This window comes from Felis catus, chromosome D4, assembly GCF_018350175.1.
Source record: "Felis catus isolate Fca126 chromosome D4, F.catus_Fca126_mat1.0, whole genome shotgun sequence".
NCBI lineage: Eukaryota > Metazoa > Chordata > Mammalia > Carnivora > Felidae > Felis > Felis catus.
The window spans coordinates 26296264-26302085 of record NC_058380.1 but is presented as its reverse complement, the minus strand read 5'-3'; the positions used below and the strand labels follow the sequence as shown (position 1 = coordinate 26302085).

At 43.0% G+C, this 5822-nt stretch overlaps 1 long non-coding RNA gene across 1 annotated transcript; it reads left to right on the top strand.

Moving 5' to 3' along the window:
* Nucleotides 1-1890: 1890 nt before the first annotated feature.
* On the top strand, nucleotides 1891-2916 carry LOC109493615. The gene is made up of 2 exons (XR_002147893.2): nucleotides 1891-2010; nucleotides 2579-2916. It is a non-coding gene; the product is annotated as an uncharacterized LOC109493615 (long non-coding RNA).
* The last annotated feature ends 2906 nt before the right edge of the window (nucleotides 2917-5822 follow it).

Genomic DNA, 5822 nt, shown 5'->3' with positions numbered 1-5822 from the left:
AACCCCATTCAAAATATTTGATTTTTGGGGCGCCTGGGTGGCGCAGTCGGTTAAGCGTCCGACTTTAGCCGGGTCACGATCTCGCGGTCCGTGAGTTCGAGCCCCGCGTCAGGCTCTGGGCTGATGGCTCGGAGCCTGGAGCCTGTTTCCGATTCTGTGTCTCCCTCTCTCTCTGCCCCTCCCCCATTCATGCTCTGTCTCTCTCTGTCCCAAAAATAAAAAAAAATAAAAAAAATTTTTTGATTTTTGAACTTGGGTTTCCACATCTGCAGAAAGGGATAATATGGATCACACAGTGCTACGGTGATTATTAAATTTGCAAAAATATATGGAAAGTGGCTGACACAAGATAGGTACTCTACAAATATTTGTAAGATAAAGGAACGTCATTTGGTGGTGCCCAGTAAAAACTGTCCCCCACCCACTTTGAGGGAGGGCAGAGAGCAGGGAGGGGACAGGGAGAGGAAGATGTGTTTCTGTCAATATTCATTCCAGCCCCTGGGGTGAGGAAGCGGGTTATATTCAAAAGTCTATAGGAACCAAGTAGATCAAGTAAGTGAGACTCAAGTTCTTTGGCACATCTCACATTGAGAGGTGGTGTCTATGCCCCTACAGCATGAATCTGGATGGGCTTATGAATGTTTCAGTCAACAGAGTATGACTTCTGAGGCTAGGTTGTAAAGATCATGCAGTTCTGCCTGCTTCTCTAGGACCCTTGCTACAAGGGAAGTGGCACTATGTGAAAAGTCCCACTCCTTTTCAGCTCCAGTCTACAGTCCCAGCTGGGCCTCCAGGCATCACCACCTGCATCAACGGTAGCCCCGTGAGCGGCCATCTTGGGCCCCCAGCCCAACCAGACCTTCAGATTATTGCTGCCTGGCCAACACCTACCTATAACTACCAAACCGGGAACAAAATTAAACGCTTGTTTTAAACAACTGACTTTTGGGGGGCAATCTGTCACTGCTCAATAGATGTTACAGGAACAGCCAGGCACCTGGGGTCTTGTTGAATTGGAGAGCGTGTGCCTTAACTACAGAGACGGTCATTACTCAGCTCACACAAATGTGATGGAGGGAATCAGGTTTTGGTTGGCCCACTGTGTGACAAAAAGATCTTATATCCAGAGTTTTGTGAAATCTCCAGATGTTTGAGGTGTCCATTTCTAATTAAAAATTTTTAAAAACAGGGGCACCCAGGTGGCTCAGTCGGGTTAAGTGTCCAAGTCTTGATTTTGGCTCGGGTCATGTCTCAACGGTTCATGAGTTGGAGCCCCTCTTTGGGCTCTGTGCTGACAGAGCTGGGATTTTCTCTTAGGATTTTCTCTCTCTCTCTCTCTCTCTCTGCCTCTTCCCAACTCAGTCATGGGCGCACATGCTCGCTGTCTCTCAAAATAAATAGATAAACTTAAAAAATAACTTAAAAATTTTTGAAAATATCATGTGTATCACACCAAAGTTATCTATGTGTCAGTTGAGAGGCTAAGAGAAAAATTACCAGCTGTACTCACAACTGCCAAGAAAAGATCTTTCCCCTCTCCCGCCGTTCCCGAAACCAGCCGGGGCGCGCCCTGTGGTAGTCTGACATAAAGGCGGGAACCAATCAAGTTCTGCTGAATGGTTTGAAATAAAGGCGGGAACCAATCAAGCTCTGCTGAATGGTTTGAAATAAAGGCGGGAACCAATCAAGCTCTGCTGAATGGTTTGAAATAAAGGCGGGAACCAATCAAGCTCTGCTGAGCGTTCAAATTTAAATGCCAACCTATAACAACTCTGTAACCTCAAAAAAAATCCCTAACTTGTTTGTGCCTGTCTATAAAAGAAGCTGTAAGATCCTTGCTCGGGGCCTCTTGCGTCACCGGCGACGCGAGCGCGGAGGACCGGGTTCGAACCTGCAATAAACGGCCCTTGCCCCTTGGCTTTGGCTCTGGACTCTGGTGGTTTGTTTTCGGGGGGTCTCTCGAATCGGGGCATATCATCAGTAAGACCTGCGAGCTGCCAATTGGTAGAAGTGAGGAGAGTCTGCTTACCCTACTCTCTCCAATACCTTCAGGAAAACCGAAAACTGGGTCTATCAGCCCTAGCCAGTGGCATTCCTGCTGGGAATGCTTCCCTGCAGCATATTAGCATATGAAAACCGGCACTTAGGCAAGCGCTGGTACAGTCCCAGATCTAAGCCAAACACACTGCCTCTTGTTCCACTAGTGATTGGAATTTTGACCCATTTAGGCCTGACAGCAAAATAGCAATTAGCAGGGGGTGTCCTTAGTGGTGTTTTGATTGGGAGGGAATGAAACAAGTTGGAGGGAGGAGGACAGGGAGGTGGGGCAATAAAGAAAAACTTCCTGGAGGACAAAAGTTCACCAGTTTTCCCTTGAAATTAATTTAAGGGCAGTAGAATGACATCAACAAGAATCTCAGTGAATTGCTAAGTGTTTTTGAAAACACAGCTCTTGTTATTGCTTTTGGCTTTCGTGGAGTATATTTCGTTCTGGGCCCTTAGGGAATGAATACACCTTTAACTGTGGAGGAAAGAATTGCATATTGTTCTTTATCAACTTCTTGTGTACTTTCTTCAGGATGCGAGTGAGGCGGAAGACAGAGCCACGGAGCTGACACAGACTTGCCCTAGTGCCAAGGACCAGGGGGCCTTTGTGGCCTACGGGTTGGGGACCTAATTGGTGGGAACAGGTGACCGCCGCAAAGCCAAGGCATGCGCAGCCATGGAGACAGACCCAGCTCAGGACAGCCTTACAAAGAGTGGCAGAAGTGTCACTGGTCACAAGTCAGGCATGCGGGGTATCTGTGGCCTCAGTCTTCAACAACAGAATGAATACATACGTGACTATTATTTTCTGAGATGTACCTATATCAAAAAACTGCTCTGTAGTGTATTAAAAGACTACTAATGTTTTAATCTTTACTGAACTTATTTTAGAAATGATACGAAGAGGAACTATGGAAACACTACCCTTCCACCCCAACGCCCTTATTCCCCCCGCTTCATCAGTATAATCTAGTGTTTGTACATTTTCTAGAGCTGTTTATGCACGTACACAGTATATACATTCTTTTTTCTTTTTTCACTCAGGTGTTATATACAACATCCCATGCTTTTCCATTTCACGTGACAAAAATGCTAAAGAGTATTGCGTTTTTCCATAGCTGTTCATGTGTGTGTCCTCATTCTTTCCTACAGCTGTAAGGCACTTTGTTTTATAGGTATATCGTAAGTTATTTAACTAGTCCCCTGTTGACGGACAAGGGTATCGTCTCTATGGTAATTTCCCTTTCAAATAATTTAGAGTAAATTCTGTGCTACATGTACGACTGAAATCTGATCTGCGACTTGGAAGTGATTAGCCAGCATTTGAAGTGGCCTCACAACATTTCAAGGATGGTTAGCACTTTGAATATCATTATTAAAATCTGCACCAGAGGGTGTATTAATTAGTATAAAAGAAGAAACGAGTAGAGTTCAAAATAGGTGGCTAGTTAGGAAGATTTTACAGTCTTCATGGACTGACTGTCTGACTTGCTGATTGGCCGAACAACTCACTGAATGTCTGTCTGTCTAAATGTCTGACTGACTATCTCAATACCTGACTTAATGATGGCTGGCTGGTCTGGATAACCATGGAAAGAATAAATTGCAGAAGGAGGGGAGGAATTGGATGGAGGTTGGAGTCTCCCTTCCAGCACCTATTCTATCAATATATTAGAAGCTCTTTTTTTTTTCCATAAGAAGTCAGCCAGTGCTGTGAACAAGAAATAAACAAGAAATAAACACCAATGAAGGAAAAGTAGTTCATAAATCATTGCAACAGTTTGATGCTACTTCCAGAAGCCTGACCAAACCAAATCCAAACAACCCAACCTCAGAGCTCAATCAGCTTCTGTTCTTGCCTCCCAGCTGCAAACAGGGCTCTTCTCAGGCAAAACTGTGACTTAAAAAACATTTTTTATGAGCTTTCCCTCTGGTGGTGACCTTTTATCTCCTTTCAGCTGATCAGGGTCTTGCCCCCTTCACCTCTTTCCCCTCTCACAACAAAAAAGATCTGATAACCAGTCCCTGACACTTACTGATTGGTTGATTATATTTTGACTGGAACTCGTATTCATCAACACTTTGTCTCAAATAGGCTTGTGAAATTTAAGCCTTCTAGCTGTAATTAGGGGATGAAAAGTGTTCCACTCAAGTTTAAAAGGATTTCAGGCATCAGCAAACAGGAAGAGAGAGGTGAAGGTCTACTCAGTTACCTTGGAATGTGGTCCTGATTTGTCTTTTGCAGAGGAGGGACTTTTTTCCCCACAAGAAGACTTTGGCAACATCGTGCACTGAATAATGCAGGGGCTGGCAGAGATAAAGGTTCTGGAGGCCTAGCCCAAGGATTGGAGCTGTCAGTGGCTTCTAGAACTTTCTAGATCTTGCTCCCACCTTCCATACTTGACCATACACAGATCTTGTTCTTTTCCACCTCAACCAAATTCCTAACCTTAGTCCATCTATTCTAAGTCTCTAAGGCACACAATTTTCCTGTTTTGGGGCCATTTGATAGGTTAGTGATTATTTAATGTTTTATTGTCCTACTTGAGCCCTGTGTCTGCCAATTTGAAAGCATTTGGCCAATAGTATCTCTACCTCAGGTTAGGAAGCTTCTAACAACAACAGAAAGTGTGCATTAATATGTAGTTTATTTATTAATTAGAGTTTGAGGGTGTGATTAAGAAGGAAGCTTGGGGATCTGTATGTTTGAAGGAAGGGGGATCTTTTGAGTCCAAATAACAAAATGTGTTTATTACCCTCATCTTACCTATTAGGAAGTTTATACTCAGCTCTGTCTAGTATCTGCCCAAGAATACCCAGATGTTAAATTGTGGAGCCAGTATGTGAACCCAACTCTGACTTCCAAGTCATGCTCTTTCTTTACAACACAACAATAAGAAATGGTTTTATTCCCCAAGACATCAGTGTCTTTAGCTACACAAATAAGAGCTATTATTTCTAACATGACACTGAAATCTATAGGACTTGTGTAAAGGTAGACAACGAATACCACTATGTTCAAAGTCTCGCTATTGGATTCCAATTTTTTTCACATTGCAAAATTTTCTAAGAAAAGGATTCTCAATGATTTCCTGATTATAATGATCCTTGTTCTTGTCAAAGCCTGGCAAAAATAAATGCAAAGTGGAGAGAGTAGGTTGTGTTACTTTTAAAGCAGTAATTATTAATATTAAAAAAAAAAGGGGGAGAGGGCTTTCATGAAACAAAAAGCATGAACTCTTGTCTCTCTCTTGGTGGACATATGTCTTAGAGAGTAGGTTAAAAGTTTACCATAATACACTTGGGTTATCTGTTCAATTTCAAGTCCAGGATTGATAAGGCTTATCAGGGTATTTTTATGACTTCAGCGAGGTTATCACTATCTTAATATAGTGATGAAGACAAAAACCAGACCTCACTTGAGGTCAGAACTGAGCAATCAAATTAACATCTGTTAGGAACGTCTTGGTCCGATCTTCAAGGTCAACATATTCACAGATGTCAAAGTGTCTGAATGGAGAGATGATAATCATTGACCCTGAAACCCTCTGGGGCTTGGCAGGCAGCTGAGGGGGAGATAAGGAGCTTTCTTCTGAGATAGAAAATACATGTTTGAAAGTATACTTCCTTATTTTCTTTTTGTGAAATAAGGGGAATTGCCAAAAATCACGTCTTAGTTAACTCCGGTCCTGTTGGGTGGAGTTAAAGGAGTTTAGTGAGGTCCTCCGTTCCCACAACCAGTTTCTCCAGAATTATAACTCAAGAGTTCTTTCCAG